At 44.8% G+C, this 16309-nt stretch overlaps 1 long non-coding RNA gene across 1 annotated transcript in view; it reads right to left on the bottom strand.

Moving 5' to 3' along the window:
• Positions 1–14031, bottom strand: part of LOC138258611 (uncharacterized) — a 36023-nt gene extending 21992 nt beyond the window's left edge. The window contains exon 1 of the long non-coding RNA XR_011198455.1: positions 13926–14031. This is a non-coding gene — a long non-coding RNA (uncharacterized lncRNA). The remainder of the gene's footprint in view (positions 1–13925) is intronic.
• Positions 14032–16309: the final 2278 nt, after the last annotated feature.

A 16309-nucleotide genomic window follows, 5' to 3' on the forward strand; every position in this document is an offset into this window, starting at 1 on the left:
GTCTACCGACCACCGGGTCCTATTGGAGACTTTATGACCTCACTGGCAGAGAATATCTCACAACTGGTATGCACTAAATCCAACTTCCTACTGCTGGGAGATTTTAATTTACATGCAGAAAATGAGGATAAAGCTTCAACTAAGATGATAATAGCAGATATGAAGGCCTGTGATCTGGTGCAGTTAATTCAGGGCCCTACTCATAACAGAGGTCACACACTTGATTTGGTATTCTCCAATGTATCAGATCTAGAATTTTTATCATCCCGTCCGTTAGCATGGTCTGATCATTTTCTGCTAGAGCTAGAATTCACCATTTCTCAACATAAAACCATGAATATCAGGCCCCCACCACATAGAAGGAAATGGCATAAACTAGAGGCCACAGAGTTTATTAACTCATTGGAGAAGAAGAAACCAGGAAACCTAGATGCAAATAATATAACTAATTTTACTCACTCATTAAACAAGTGGATAGAGAATAGCCTGGAGGCAATTATACCCCTCTTTACCGTGAGAAAACTGCAACGAAAGAAGTCAGCTCCTTGGTTTACCACAAGCCTACTTGAGATGAAAAGAGAATGTAGGAAGCAAGAGAGGAAATGGAGGCATACCCAAGATGACTCCTTGAAAAAGGAATATAAGAATATGATCCGAGTATATCATTTAGAAATTAAAAAGGTTCAGGCTACTTATTACTCTAGTAGAATTGAAGCAGCAGCTAACTCTCCTAAGGAAATCTTTAATGTCTTAAAAGACCTTATTCACACTAAGGAGGAGCCAGAAATTATGGAGTCCCCGCAGCAGCATGTGGAGGATCTCGCAAGCTTTTTCCAAAGTAAAATTCAGGATATTTATGTTTCCTTCCCTAACACCCGTACCAGAGATCAGGTGGTGGTTAACCTGGAGGTTAAGGAAGAAATTATTTTATCAAATTTTATTCTGATTAGTCTGGACATAGTTACTAAATTACTGAGGTCAACTAAATCAGGCTCTCCACTGGATCCTGCTCCCCTGCAGATTCTCTGTATGGGAATTTCAGTGCTAGGTCCGGTAATCACAAATCTTATTAATACCTCGCTAGCCTCTGGTACTGTACCAGACTCTTGCAAATTGGCTACTGTCAAGCCTCTCCTAAAAAAACTAATTTGGATTCTAAAATACTGTCCAATTACAGACCGATTTCATTGCTACCTTTAATGGCTAAACTCGCAGAAAAGTATGTCCATACTCAGTTATCCACTGTTCTGGAAGAGAAAAAGCTTCTACATCCCACCCAGATGGGTTTTAGACCACTGCATGGGACTGAAACTGCTGTGATTGCGATCACAGAAGAAGTAAAAAAGAGGATGGATAAAGGAATGGAAACCGCTATCATCCTACTAGATTTGAGTGCGGCGTTCGATACGGTTGATCTGAATATCCTTAAAGATAGATTACAAGGATGTGGCATCTCTGGAGTCGCACTGGAGTGGATTCTCTCGTTCATTCATGGAAGATCCTTCCAGGTCCTAGATAGATCGTGTACTTCTAGACGTACTCTCAGCATCTGTGGAGTTCCACAGGGGTCTGCTCTGAGCCCGCTACTTTTTAATGTCTACATGCAACCTTTAGCGGAGATTATTGAACCATTTGGACTGAACTTGGTGTCCTATGCAGATGATACTCAACTGATTGTCTCCCTTTCTAACACTCACCCGGACATGGGGACCGCACTGGGTCCCTGTCTGAAAGCAGTTGCTACATGGATGTCAGGAAGTAAATGGAAACTCAATGATGAAAAAACAGAGGTTATGTTTTTTGGGCTACCAAAAGCCCCCCCTATCAATCCAAGCACATCAATAGGAGTTCCTACTCTCCCGCCCCCTAAATGTCTCATTAAAAGTCTTGGGGTGTGGTTGGATCCTCAACTTTCAATGTCACAACACGCCAACAGAATAGCTGGAACCTCCTTTGCTCTGCTTAGAACTTTGAGGAAGGTCTTAACAATACTGCCTTTACTTGCCAGGAGACTGGTTATTCAGGCACTGATAGGCTCCTGTCTTGATTATGGCAATGCCTTGTTTGTAGGAGCACCAAGATATGTGATTCAAAGGCTGCAGAGGGTGCAAAATGCAGCCGCACGTTTACTTCTAAACACTCCTAAACATCATTCCATACGGGCCGGAATTTCATCCTTACATTGGCTCCCAGTGGATAAAAGGATTCAGTTCAAGGCTTTGTGCCACATTCATAGAGCTGTATTCGATTATGGCCCTGAAATGCTCAAAACCCTGGCATCTGTCTACATTCCGACCAGACCGCTTAGATCCTCCTCAGCTATGCTGGCCACAGTTCCAACAGTGAAGAAAGCAAGATGGGGAGGAAGATCTTTATCGTATCAAGGGGCTATACTTTGGAATAGCCTTCCTCTTAATATTAGATCTAAATCACAAGAGATTCCTTTCAGGAAGGCCCTGAAAACCTGGTTATTTAAAGCTTAATCTCTATACGAATATAGACGGTGATATTGTCCGTGTTGCAGCATAAGCGCTACGAGGCCTCTGGGCAGTTTTAAGCGCTATATAAGCAGTTATAACATAACATAACCTTTCAGCTTGCTTGGCTTCCCTCTCAGCCTCTATTTTTAATTTTGCAAACTGCAGATGAAATTCTCTCTCCTCTCTCCTTTCCTCTGGGGTCAGGCCATGACTACAGACACTGCTTCCTTCTCTCACAGGTAGCACAAATCCATGGATGTCCCCGGCAACTGCTACAAGTAGCTCCACAGAAGAGCCATTCACATGCGCCCCAACTCATCATTCCCTTAGGAGCGGGATTCTTCCCAGGCCCTCAGTGCCATTTGAAACTCCATCTTCTTGGTGGCTCCTCGCGCAGGTAACCCATTCCTTTGCAAAAGCTTTTCAACTGGTTAACTGTGCATTCCTCCAGCTTATCCAGCTCAACAAACTCAATGGCTCCACTTGTAGAACCAGCCAGAGACAATGTACATGATTAAAAATGCAAAGCAGAAGAGAAGCAGCATAAGAAGAAAAAAACAATCAAAATGGTCTTTAAATGTGGGTAGGTAGAGAAAACGTAGCTATTGTATGGCACTGCACAAGCCCTATCCTCATCGTTGATGACTAATGTTAGAAACTGGGTCTCTAGTTGGCAGAAGTTTGCACCCCCTCCAAGTAGGTACTCCAGTCCTAGTCAGGGTAACACAGTGAAAACACCACAACAAGTACACCAGTTTAGGAAAATAGATATTATTTCTCTGAATAAAACAAGACCAAAATGACAAAAATCCAATTTGAACAAGTCAAGAGGTCACTTTTCAGAGGTTTAAGTAAGTCTTAATCCATAAGAATCAATGGATGTATCTCTTTAGCACAAGGTACCTAGGATGCGTCAAAAATAAATGCGCTGCGGGCCGCAGACGAGGTGAGGCGACAGAAAGTAAAGCAATGCGTCAATTTTTCCGATGCGAGGAGGTGATGTATTGATTCTTTCTTCCCAGGAAGGGCGATGCTTTGATTTCCGGACATGCTGCTTCGGTTCCTTACTGCGGTGCGGGTTTGATGACAAATTGACCCCCAGGGACAATACATGGAAAATCCAGACACTCTGTGATGATGGAAGCAATGCGAAAGAGGAGCTGTGTAAATTCTATAGGCACTGCAGCAAATTTTCAGCTGCGAGACAGGCGCTGCATCGATTCTTCAGGTGTTGCGTTGTTTTTTCCGGCAAAGTGGATTTTCTCCCTCAGGTGAAGTCTTTGATGGACCTGGCCAGGGGGCAAGCTGAAAAGTCCTTGGAGATCACTTGTGATGGGAAGGGAAAGTCCTTCCAGCAGAGTCAGGGAGCAGTAGGGCAACACGCAGGAGAGCACTCTTTCCAGAAAAGCAGTCCAGATAAGTTATTTGGCAGCACTGCAGTCCTTCTGACACAGCCCAGTTGTAGGTCCAGAAGTATGTGATTTTAGGGGGTCACAGACCCAGAATATATACCCAAATGTGCCTTTGAAGTGGAGGAGACGGCAAAGAATGGTTTTGAAGTGCACTAGTTCCCCTTTCAACCAAGTCCTGTCTGCCAGTAGATCTGTGGGGGGTTATCAGTACTTTGTGGGGGGTCAGCCCGCCTGCCTTTGAAATGTGTAGAGCCCCTCCACCCTTCATGCCCAGGAAGGCCCATCAGAATGCAGATAAATACAGATGCAGCTGAGTGTCCTGTGTGTACGGCTATCTGTGTGGAATGCAGAAGGGGAGCTGTCAACCAGCACAGACCAGACGTAGATTGGAGGTAGGCTGTAAGGCACAGAGAGCAGTAAGTGCAGAGAAATGCCTCCTTTCTAAAAGTGGCATTTCTACTATATTAATGTTAATTCCAACTTCACCAGTAAGCTGAATTTCTCACTACCATTCCGACCATACCACACATGACAATGCCACTCCTTTCAGATCAGAAATTATCACTTAAAAGTATATAAGGGAATTCTCAATGCTAGCCTATGACAGGAGCAGGCTTTACAATAGTGAAAAACGGGTTTGCATGTTTTTCACTACCAGGACGTATAAAACGTATCAATACAGGCCTAAGACCAACAAAAACAAGATCAGAAAAATAGATGGAGGCAGGCAAAAAGTTGGGGGAAGACCACCTTAAAGCTGTCAGGTCTAACACTGAGTAACTGTACTTCTGAGAAGTTGCATCAAAACCTGGTGGCCCTGGGGCCAGTCTCTCCCCAAGAGCTGGGAAGGAAGGTTGATCATTGGGTAAGAACTAGGGTGTCCAAGGCGAGACATGAAGGGGTGACAACAAGAAACAATCAGGTACGCCCCACCAAGAGAAAAAGGTGTACTACCCTAAAAATAAAAATAAAATAATTCTCTGTGGGCCCCCAAAAATCTGTTCAGGAGTGTGGGTCTCCACTAGTAAACTCCCAGCGATTGCTAATGTAGCCATAGAGTATGATTCCTCAGATGAAGAGGTCTTTTTAGCCTTTAACTGGACAGTGGGGCCAACAGGTGAGCTGGAGATTCCTGGTGAGTAAACACTTTCACCACCTACTGGGGATTGGAATCCCAGACACTGCCCTAAGAGATACCTGTGCCAGTCACGCTGTAGTGCATGACAGGCTGGTAATATCAAGTGTGAGAATGCCAGGTTAAGGGTTATTCCAGGGGAGATCACTGTTAGGCTTTTTGCTTTAGTGCCCCTAGTAATAGCTGGGAACCTTAATAGGAGAAGGATGATAATCAGCACAGACCTCTCCCTTGATTGTCTCCTTAGTGCCCCTGGAAATATCTGGGATCCTTAATTGGAGAAAGGTGATAGTCAGCACAGACCTCCCCCGTGATTGTCTCCTTGGTAATGACCTCCCAGAGGTTGGCCAGAACCTAAAGAGGAGCTGGTGCAGTGCTAGCCCTCTTCCAAGGATTCTGGCGGTGCCGCTGCTGCAGTGAGTGCAAGTAGACACAAGAAGAAAAGGAAACAAAAGAAGTGTAGGAAGGGAGGACAACTTATAGCCAAAGCTCCAGTAAGCCAAGGTGAATCTGCTCCAGTAGGGGAGAACTCCACAGTTGGCACTGGTGAAGCCCGGCCTGACCCACAAGGAGTCCTGACTTGTCAGGCAACTGTTAAGTGTGAGTTGGTGTCCCCTCAGCTAGCAGAAAAGATAGTGGAAGAAAGGTGTTTGCTGCAGGAAGTAGTAACACCCCACTCTAAAACAGCAGACAGGTACCCAGAACCCAAATAATCCTGTAACTTAGCCCCATCACCTGTCAGTAAAGAGCTGAAGGTGTGGTTATGGGGACTGACAGCTGTCAGTGACCTCTGCTGGGTGTTAGCCTTTATGGCTGCACTGTCCTTGGCATGGTGGTCTGACCCCATGTCAAATAGCAAGCTGGGACCCTGACCCTGACCCTGTTGGTCATTGTGGGGTTACTCCATTTGTGGGTAACCAATTTGGATCTTCTGGAGGTTACCCTGGCTAAGTCAGGGGTAGCAAAGGTGGAGACCTCTCATCCCAGAGAAAAGGAAAAAGCTGATGAAGAACATTCACTGTGGAAGTGGGTCAGCTTCCTAAAGGAAATGACCTGGCCAGTATGATGTGAGGCAGACTAGGCCCTGCAATTGACCAGCCTGCTCCCTTACTTATCCTCGCCTGACAGTCAAGGACAACTCTCCAAGGTTTGGCTGAGTTTCCTGGCCTGTTGGCTGGGGCGGGGGCTTGTGCAGGGAGCTGGGTTCTAGTTGCAGTACCCCCCCACCTCCACTTTTTGCCTGATTTATATATGGAACTTCGACTGAAGTACAATAATTCCTGCTGACTAGGTCCCCAGTGCCAGTGTTCCTTTCCTTAAGCAAGACACCGGGTCACTTAATCCCCAAGTGACCAGGCCCTTCAGCCCCTTGTAAGTCCCTGGTAAATGGTACCCCGGTACCTAGGGCATGGGTACTGAAGAGGGCCCCTCAGAGCTGCAGCAAAACATGTGCCGCTTTGAGGGACCCAGCACCAACCTTATGCAGACTGCCACTGCAGGCTGCATGATAAGGTGCTCCTAAAATTGACAGGGTGCATAATATTACAAGTGATCGCATATAAGGATGAGAAAATATGCCCCTACTATGTCTTTGTTAAATTCTAAGACATGGTAAGTGTACAGGCAAGCCATTTTAAATACATGGGCTTGACACTGGTGACTACGAGTTCCCCAGCTACATGATGGCTTCTCTGAACCTAGGGATGTTTGATGTCGAACATTTCAAATTAATAAATCCTCACTGATTACAGTGATGGATTTATTAATGCATGCACACAGACAGTACCTTAGGGTTGCCCCTGAAAAACCTACCAACTGCTGGTGAGCTCACTGTCTGATTTCCACCAACAGACGAGAATTTGACCTCCAAGGGGGAGAGCCACAGCTTTCAAGAGGTCAGAAACGAAAGCCTGTCCGGGCTGGAGTGTTACCCACCCTTCTCCAGAGCAAGACCGGCATTCCAAGGCAGAGGCTACAAAGAGGCTCACCACCTTTGGTATGAAGATCCAGCCTTCCTCCGAGAAAGATGCTGCCTTCGGGCACATCTGGCACCTGGACATGCAGGAAAATTAACTATGAAAGAGGCGGGTGACACTTCCCACCTGGAACACCCCTACGGTAGCCAGCCTGAAGTGGACATAAATTCCGCCATCTTTCTTGTGGTGGAATTTAGGGAATCTGGACAGAGTGGTGCTCACTCCCCACAGGAAGTGGTCATCTAAGGGGTGTAGTGACCCCAAGGCTAAGTAGCCTATTCACTACTACCCTTCACTTCCCTTAATGCCTCTAAATTGAGTATTTAGGGAACCCCCTGATACCAGATCAACAGATCTTTGCTGGACACAAAAGAAGAAGTAGATGAGAAACCTGCTGAATCCAAGAACCGAGGAGCACTACTGACTTGGTGCCAACCCTGCCGGCCTGTCTGCTACATCTGGCCCTCGAAGAGCAACTGTCTTGCTGCTGCATCTCTCCAGGAAACTGGAAGAGCTGCCAGTGCTCCGTAAACCCCCAAGAAGAACTCTCTTGGAGTGGAGGAGCTTCTCCCCTGCATCCACAGGCACCCAAGAAGGAACTGTAGGGTCCGGGACCACCAAAACCTGACGCCGGGCATCACCACTGTACCTGAGCTGCGTAACCAAAGCTGAAGTGGACCATGGTGTAAGCGTGGTCCCCAGGCCCTCCAGAGACAAAGCCCATCCTGAGCTTGCCCTCTGTGGACTTCCTGATGGCATCTGCAGCCTGATTCTGCATACCCTCAGTGCACCACAACTGGCTCTGGTGACGATAAACCCGATGGTCCAAACCGCCTCTGCACCCCGACGTCCCAGACTGAGTAGAGCAAAACCATTGGTGTCCCTATATCCCCAAGTATCACAAGAACTTAATCCCCTTGGTGGTTCACCCCGACTGGACTTTCAGTCTGCCCCTGCAGCAACTTTGTGACCAGACCAAACCCCATAGACTTACATTGGGCACCCAACACTGAACTGCACCACTGCACCCGGCCGCCTCTGAGCTGCCCAAGGTGACCTGTTGGTGTGACCTTTGACCCTGCCCTATACCTAACCTAAGTCCAGGAGATTGGTCCCATAGGTCACTGTACTATACTTGTATGCATTGCTTGTTCTTCCTCCAGAGGATAACATTACTGCATCTGAAAAATGTAGAACTTGAAAAGTACTCGTCTGACTCCAGTGATCTTGGTATCAAAGTTTACATAAAAATATGTGTTATTTTTATAAATTGGTATTGTATTTCTTTATTAAGTGCATCTCACTTACTGCATGAGTGTGTGCTTTAGATGCTTAGCACTACCCTCTGATATGCCTAACTGCTCGACACACTACCCAAAAAAGAGCATTTGGGATGTAATTTGTGCCTCTGTGATAACTCTGGGGATTAGTTGGACTTTGCACAGTGTACCTCATTGGGTCCACTATATAAAGAGCCAACTTCCTACACAGAGTAAATACCCTAAAGACACACATTTGTGGATTTTGGCAGTGCCATGGACGTAGGACTGTGGGCCTGCTCGGAAGTGAAGGGCATAGCCCTCTTGCAGCAGCCTAGAAGAGAGGCATCAGGGCAGTGTTAGGGATCTCATATTGACTGATGGCCTCAGCTCAGTGTGGTAGTAAGATAGAGGCAGGACCTAGCCGGAAATGAATTTGAACTTGGGAGGACACTATTTTTTGGACTTGAGTCTTTTGATGAGTATAAGTGTGGGATATCTGAACAGTGATCAAAGTCTTTATGACTCTGATTACATGGGATAGGGCATCAAGATTCATGGACAGGTTTCGATTAGATACTACATTCTCTGATGTAGGGTACTGATGTGGGGTACTTTATTGGTGCGAGGCTGAGAAAGCAAGCTTCAGAACTCAGAAAACTACAATAGAGAACCTGAGAATCCTGGATGCAAAATCTGGGAGAGCTGCTGGGCTGCCGCCATTCTAGAGTATGTGGTAGATGCCAGGGGGTGCTTTTTCCTTATTGAGGACCAGTGAGACCACAAAATGATCAGCTGGACAAGTAAGCATGCTGCCTGTTTCATTTAAAAGGCTGTTGAGAAGGCTGGATGCAAGGTGAAAAGCTTACTCGAGCGTGGGACTACTTCACAGTGATTCTTGGTGACGCCAATGGGAAACTTAGCTGTTGGAAGAGAGTAATACAGCTGTGGTTAATTCAGGGGCATCTGAATAGCTGTTTTGAGAAGGAAAGTATTTTTTTTGCATTTATATACTGAGCGAACAAGGCCCAAGGGCATTAGAGCGCTTTACTGTAAGCCCCAGGTCACATTACACAAGGTTGAATTCATTCACCATTTGTGTTTTTTATGCACAGGGAGATTAAACGATATGTCCGAAATCAAGTAGTTCTGATGCGACTGCAGGGATTTGAACCCTGACCGCTACGTCTGAGGTCAGCAGTTCTATCGGTTAGACCACATTTCCTCTTTGCCTGGTTTGTGGTCGATGGAGGGGGGCTAGGAGCTGTTGAGGGATGTTTATGTGTCATAAACAGCAATTGTTCAAAAGCAGATCGATTTATGCAATTAATGTTTCTCTACAACAGCTCAATGAGCAGTGTGACTGATCTATGAAGCACAGATTGCTGCAAATCAGCAGAAGAAATTAAGACATCAAAAAATGCAGTGCACAGTCAGTGGACACACGGACCGTAGTGTAGGAGCAAAACCTGTGGACCAATGTCTGTCAAAGGTGTTTTTTACAGTTAGGGGAAAGGGTAGATCACATGGGCCTGACGAATGATTCCATCAATTTCTGTCGTCAATATCTATGCGTGTCCTAGTGCTGCTGGGCGCCTACATTGTGGGTTTGTCAAACAAAGGGAAGAGTGCACTGCTCTGAACAAAGAATGTCTTTGAAGTGACATTACGGGTGACCATTGAAAGAATGTAGCTTCTGAGCTGTGATCCACACTATACAGCACATTTCTGAACTATGCTGTGGGGTCTAGAAAAGTTAATCCGTTCAGAGTTTTTTTTAGATAGTCAATGTACCACCTCATTTTTTTAATGCTACCCTGTTCTTCAAGCCTATGGGTATTTACCTGGTCACAGCCTTGCGAGCAGGTTCTGTGACCTCATAGAGTTTGACAGACCACTAGCGTTGAGGATTAGGGTACCAATAGGGGACCTACAGAAATGCAGCCATCTCACATCCATAATGTTCTCGAGGTCTCTCTGTGGCTGTCTAGGTCAGTCGGTTCTGGCAGGGTGTATGGATTAAGATGTAGACTGTAGATCACAGGAAAGGGTCTAGTGATCTGATTGTCTCATGTGAAAGACCTTTTCTAGAAACTACACCACTGGCCTACCCAAGGGCTGCATTAAGGCATTTGCTCTGGCAGTGTCAGACTGGCCTATAGGGAGGCAGTGCCTGATGGGTTGGTTTCACAGATCTGTGTGTAGTTCAGGTTTTTTAGGAGTTTGTGGGCCTGTTTTATGGCCAGGTGGGCCTGGTTTTACCGTTGATTCCCCTGATATTACCACATACATTGCCCTGAGCAAGCTCAAATACCTTCAGTCTCCCCTACTTTGGAAAATACTCATGCAGGTATCTTCACAAGTTCAAACTGGCCTGATTTGCAAATGTGGGCCACTCTTTTAGCAAACTGGCTCACTAATGGGGGCCACCTTAATTTTGGTGGCCAGGCCTGTTTGGCATGTGGGTGAAAACCAAGAGATGCAAATAATAAAATCACTCAATAGATATTAAGCATGGACAAGTTACGATAACAATAGTAAAGCCTAAAGAGGAGGTTATTCTGTATTTTCTTAAAATACTCATGACACGGCGGGTCACATAAAGAAGTTACTTAGGTATTCCAGACCCTATGTTCACATACATACAAAGTGCTACCCCTTACTCGAAAGTGTTCAGACTTGAGAACAATCTGGGTTAGAGCGGTATCAGACCTAAATCTCCGAGCCAAACCTTGCTGTGACTTTACAGATGATTGCAAAGACCTTATATGTTATTTTACCAGCCAATGAATGATGGATGCTACATGGTCCCATACACTCTATCCAAAAAAATAATATGAATCAACAGCTTTTTAGAAAGCTCTGCAATTATTTGGCTTCTAAGTGCTTTTGGTGTTTGCTGATAAGAGAAATGTGAGGCAGGGAGATAGAATGACTCCCAGAATCACACAGTTTATCGAAACTGGGGTACATCGGCTAAGGCTCAGGCTCCATGAATTAAAGCTGCCAACACTGCAACTTTACAACTTAGCATTGAACTGGGCCTTAAAGAGTCAAGCCTCAAAGTCTCACTCTGATCCCTGCACCAGTGCCACCTTAAGCACATTTATTCAACCTATCCTATCACAGTTTACTGGCCTCTCATTGGAAATTAATAATACCATTGAGTTAACAATGTCAAATGAACGTGGAGGTCTCTCATGTCATTTCCTGGTAATCACTTTTTAGAGGTAATTTACAAATAGTCGAAAGAGATAGATGGAGAAATGTCCGAAAAGAGACAAAGGACAAAGCGGTGATTTATGACAATCTGCAGGATATAAACGCATTTCTCCTTAATAGAGAACGTCCACGGGTCTCATCTTATTGTGGTTTTTAATGGTCACGAAAAGAAGAGCCGGGGACCAATGAGAAATGCAAAGCATACGAGTGACTACCACGATCACTGTAATGAGTAATACTTGTATTTAGGTCTAATTTTAGAAAAATACAAAAGCACAAAGGAGATTTAAAAAACACGAAAAAGAAAAAATGAGCAGTGAAATCAGAAGTACAGATCTATTTCTACACCTTGTGGTCTTTCACTGTAATCATAATTTTCCAGACACGCATGCCTGCTCAGCACTTTGAGGCGCGCTTCTATTTTCGGAGTGTTATTGCATATCTATGTTGGTAGTATTCATTTCCTCTCTGTGGCCAGCACTTGCAGTGCACTGGAACTCTCCATCTGATATTTCTAGTGCAAGGTGGCAGCCCAGAATAGTACAAGGCGTGACTCTCGGTATGTCTCTGTTTGTAACTGCCATCAAGGGAGTAGCCCAAAAATTAACAAACCCCCTGCTTGAAACATAATCTAATCACATCGATCACATGAAGCAAGCAACCCGACTTTCGTTAGAAGAGTTCTCTTCACCCTTTTAGCCTCCTTCCATCCATCTACTTATCCTTCCTTTCTCCTTGCCATGTATTCAACCCCTCATCCCTTCATCTTTCCACCCACCGACCCATCTTTTCAACCATTCATCCATATATTCATGATTTTCATGTAACCTTCTACCCATCCTTTCACTTCACAGGTGGCCACAGTCTCTGCAACTTTTTTTGCTTTTTTGAAATCACCCAGAAATATTCTGCACTTTTTTCCCTCCTTAAACTGAAAGATGGTAGCACAAGCCCTAATAGGTAGCCTCTACCAGTGGTTCTTGACCTTTTGACTTCTGTGGACGCCCATTTAATCATTACCGGGATCCAGAGACTCCCTCACTGAATCATGATTATTCAAATTCGAGGACTCCTACAGAGGCAATGCTGGATGCCAAGGGCACTGACTTAAGCAATTTCAGTAATTTCCACAGCAAAACAATACACAAAAATACAAAAATATGCATTAATCTAACACATACACAAACAACGAAATACTTCAGTTCTCAAACAGATCTAAAAAAAAAATCAAATTTGTAATTGGAATCCTGGAACCTGTCTAAATTCAATTGATGTCACCCATTGTCCATGCAATATTCTGCTTGAATCTCTTGTTCTGATCCCACGAATTAATCTGGGTATACCAGCTTCATTTTTACCCTCTAATTTCAGGTTCCTTATAATTACAGACCATTTACAATTTTTCAGTTTAATATTTTGCATCTTCATTTATAAACACTTTATTAATGTGTTAATATTATTTAATTTTCAAAGATGTCGCGGACTCCTTGAGGAAGCGTCATGGAGCCCCAAGGGTACATGGGCCACTGACTAAGGACCACTGACCTAAACTACGGTATTTTCCTATATTTATAATTATCTGATGGAATGCTTGCAGATTGTTCAAAACTCTGCGGCAAGGCTTATTTTGAATATTTCTAGTCACCAGTCCAATTCTTCCCATCTCAAAGACTTTGCTCCCCCATGTTGCTTATCATTGGTTTAGTCCAGTGGCTTTCTTCTTTGCTGCCTCCTAAGTGGTTCATACAGTGATACGTCACTTCCATTATTCGCAGAGCAGCCTTGCTCAACTACAGTTTCCTTCTGCTTATATTCTTCATCTGTTGTTGGAGCGAACTCTTTTTTTTTGGTTATTGTTGCAGCGTTGCACCCTGCGCTTTAAGTCTGGTGGCCACACCCACCACCACCCCATGCCCATCATTCTATTTGCTAATGGTATGTTCACGCTGTGATTTAGTATTTTTTTTTAATGTATTTTAACTTTTTTTCCTGTGGACTTGTGTTTTCAGTCAATTGCTGCCCGCGTTTCTTCTTTCCCCTGCCACCTCTCTGTGTTACTTTTGCCTCGGCTCGGGTGCAGTCACCCTACCACCTCCCACCCGTTGCTGCATTTCCTGCTTGTGTCCGCAGCCGTCCTTGCTCGCAATTCACTTAATCTCCCTGTGCCCCCCACCACCTCCAGCCCTTTGCTCTATTTGTTAGTGATACATTTGCTCTGTGATTTGGATTTAATTTTTCATTTATTTTAACTGTTTTGCTTGTGTTCTCAGTCACTATTAAAAAATGTTGCCCGCATTTCTTCTTTCCCCACTTACCTACCACTTCTTCGTGTTGCTGCCGCTGTTGCTTCTCTGCTGCTCAGGCTGTCATTTGGGATTTTTCAAATTTATTTTAAATATTTTGAATGTGATGGTTCCTTTCTGCTCCCACATAAAACGTACCTGTATTGCTGCCCCGCTGTCCATGCTTCCCCTCCCCAGCATCCACGTGGTATGCTCCCTGTTAGTTTGAGTTGTCACAGAAGCATGCAGTCCTGACTCATGCTTGGTAAACCTGTTTTTGCAATAAGCCAGTGGCGGCCGGCAGCTTTAGGAGGGGGGGGGCCGGCGGGAAGCACACACACACACACTCATTCTTTCACACACAGACACGCACGCACGCACGCACATCCATTAACACGCATAACATTCAAATATGCACCAAACATTCATTTTAAAAGATCACACACCCTCATTCTTTCACACACACACGTCCATTAACAAAACTCAGACTGCTGACCCCACCACACTCTGTGACGAAGTGTCACTGATTGACACTCGCCCTGGGAGCTTCAGGGCTTAAACCTGAAGCGCCCAGGTCTTGAAGCTCCCAGGACGAAGTTAATGGGTGACACCTTCCTCGTCACCCAGGGGAGGGCCTCGAGGCACCTTTGCTGAGCCGAGGAGGTCACACCCACAGGAGCTGTGACCTCCTCAGCCCAGCAAAGTTCAGCTCAGGCAGCCAGGTGCCTGCGCAAATCACACATGTCTGCTCCTGGCTGTCTGAGCTGAAAATGAAGAGTGTCTGTCAGGCTGGCCTTTGTTCAGCCTGACAGCCACTCTTTATGAGGGGCAAAAGGTGGGGGGACCTCTCCCCCAAAGGACAGGCTGCCACTGCAATAAGCTTTCCTTTTACTGCGGCTTTGTTAATTTTTGATGAACAAGCTTAGAGAACTGGTTTGTAGCAGGCATCCTTTAAAGCAGCAGGTATTGTGCATACATGAATATACTAGAAGATTCCTGCGCTGTTGGCCAAGTGTGCCCGAACAGATCCTCCAATAATTCTTTCTAGCTGTACCAAAAGGCAGAACGGTGCCTTTCCAACAGGGGTCTCTTACCAAAGATGCCTCAAACTATGTGTGGCATGCACCCTCTTAGGTCATGTCCCCCCACCCAATCAAACTGTTTTCAGTTCACTGAAAACTTGCCTTTTTAACAAACATTTCTTATGTTTTATTTGGAAGCATGGATTGGGTTATGTCACTATTTTTGGGCGGTTTATATTTCCATCTCTTCTCCTTATTTCTTTCCTTATTGTTTTACTCTCTGTTTATCAGTGTCAAGGCTTCCACTTTAAAAAAAAGTAGCTGTTGTAGCAACCAGGATAATGTGCTGCATGGTTAAATACTTATACGGCCCTAAAGGCGAGACCTATTGGCTATGCCAATGCTTGTGTTATTTCCTTTCACCGTCCATTTCTTTTCCTATTCGTTCTTTCCTGTCACCCCATCCTTTGTCTCTCAGCCTTATGTCTTCTCTTTCTTCCCTTCTCATGCACAATTTCTGTTTATCATTCTCTTAGTGTTTTCCTCTATTCTCATCAATTGATCATTTTCCTCCTGCGTTGTGCATGTCAGCAGACCTCCCACAGCGTTCTCTCAGACCTCCAGACAGAAGAGGCCCATAAACAACCAATTAACGTTTAGTTGGACCCAGTGGACCAGCCCATCAGGCTGAGTGGTATCCCTCGCTAAAGCTGTTTAAGTTGGGGGCTCATTACGCCTCTGTCATTACAGGCTCTCACGGCTTGCCAAATTGACATAGTCTACGGTAGATGTACAATATGTGCACGCTGAACATAGCTCCGTTCACAGGCGATTTGCTCTTCATGTCTGTCTGTGCTCCTGAAAACAATGTGCCTCTTTTGCCTTTTGGCTGCGAGGCTGCTCGCCCACTGTTGTAATAGGGGAACCTTCTGTCACAATAGGCGGTCGCCCTCATTTACAGACGGCTGCAACCTTTCCAGTTGTTTTTCACGCACAGTGGCTGTTATAGACAGCGTCCGCTTTAGCAGTGAATTCGACATGTGTGACGAATTATGTTGACGCCTCACCCCCACAAAAGTTTTTTTTTATGTTGGGTTGTATGGTTTCTCAGACACATATTAAAGAAAGATGCATAGGATAAATTAAGAATATATAAAAGGTTCTCGACTGCATCCATTTAATGGATACCTATAAAAATGTTTGTACTAGGAACAGTCTAATTGCATTTTACTAAAAGATATCTCTTGAAAGCACTTGTTTTTCTTTAAACATCAATTGTTGCACATTTTACAAAAGCCTACCTTATACAGTGTGTAATGCAATTTTAAGATAATAACATATATAGTCACCATGCTCTCTGTCACAGCCTGGGAACTTTTAGCCCTATAAATGCACAAATTACTATTTCCCAATGCACCAACAAGGATTCAGTTCTATGATTTGCTGATGAAACACACAGACATCTGCAGTGATTGCATTAACCAACTGTTCTTTCATAACGAAATTGCCCAAAATGGTTAC

Source organism: Pleurodeles waltl, chromosome 9 (genome assembly GCF_031143425.1).
Source record: "Pleurodeles waltl isolate 20211129_DDA chromosome 9, aPleWal1.hap1.20221129, whole genome shotgun sequence".
Taxonomy (NCBI): Eukaryota; Metazoa; Chordata; class Amphibia; order Caudata; family Salamandridae; genus Pleurodeles; species Pleurodeles waltl.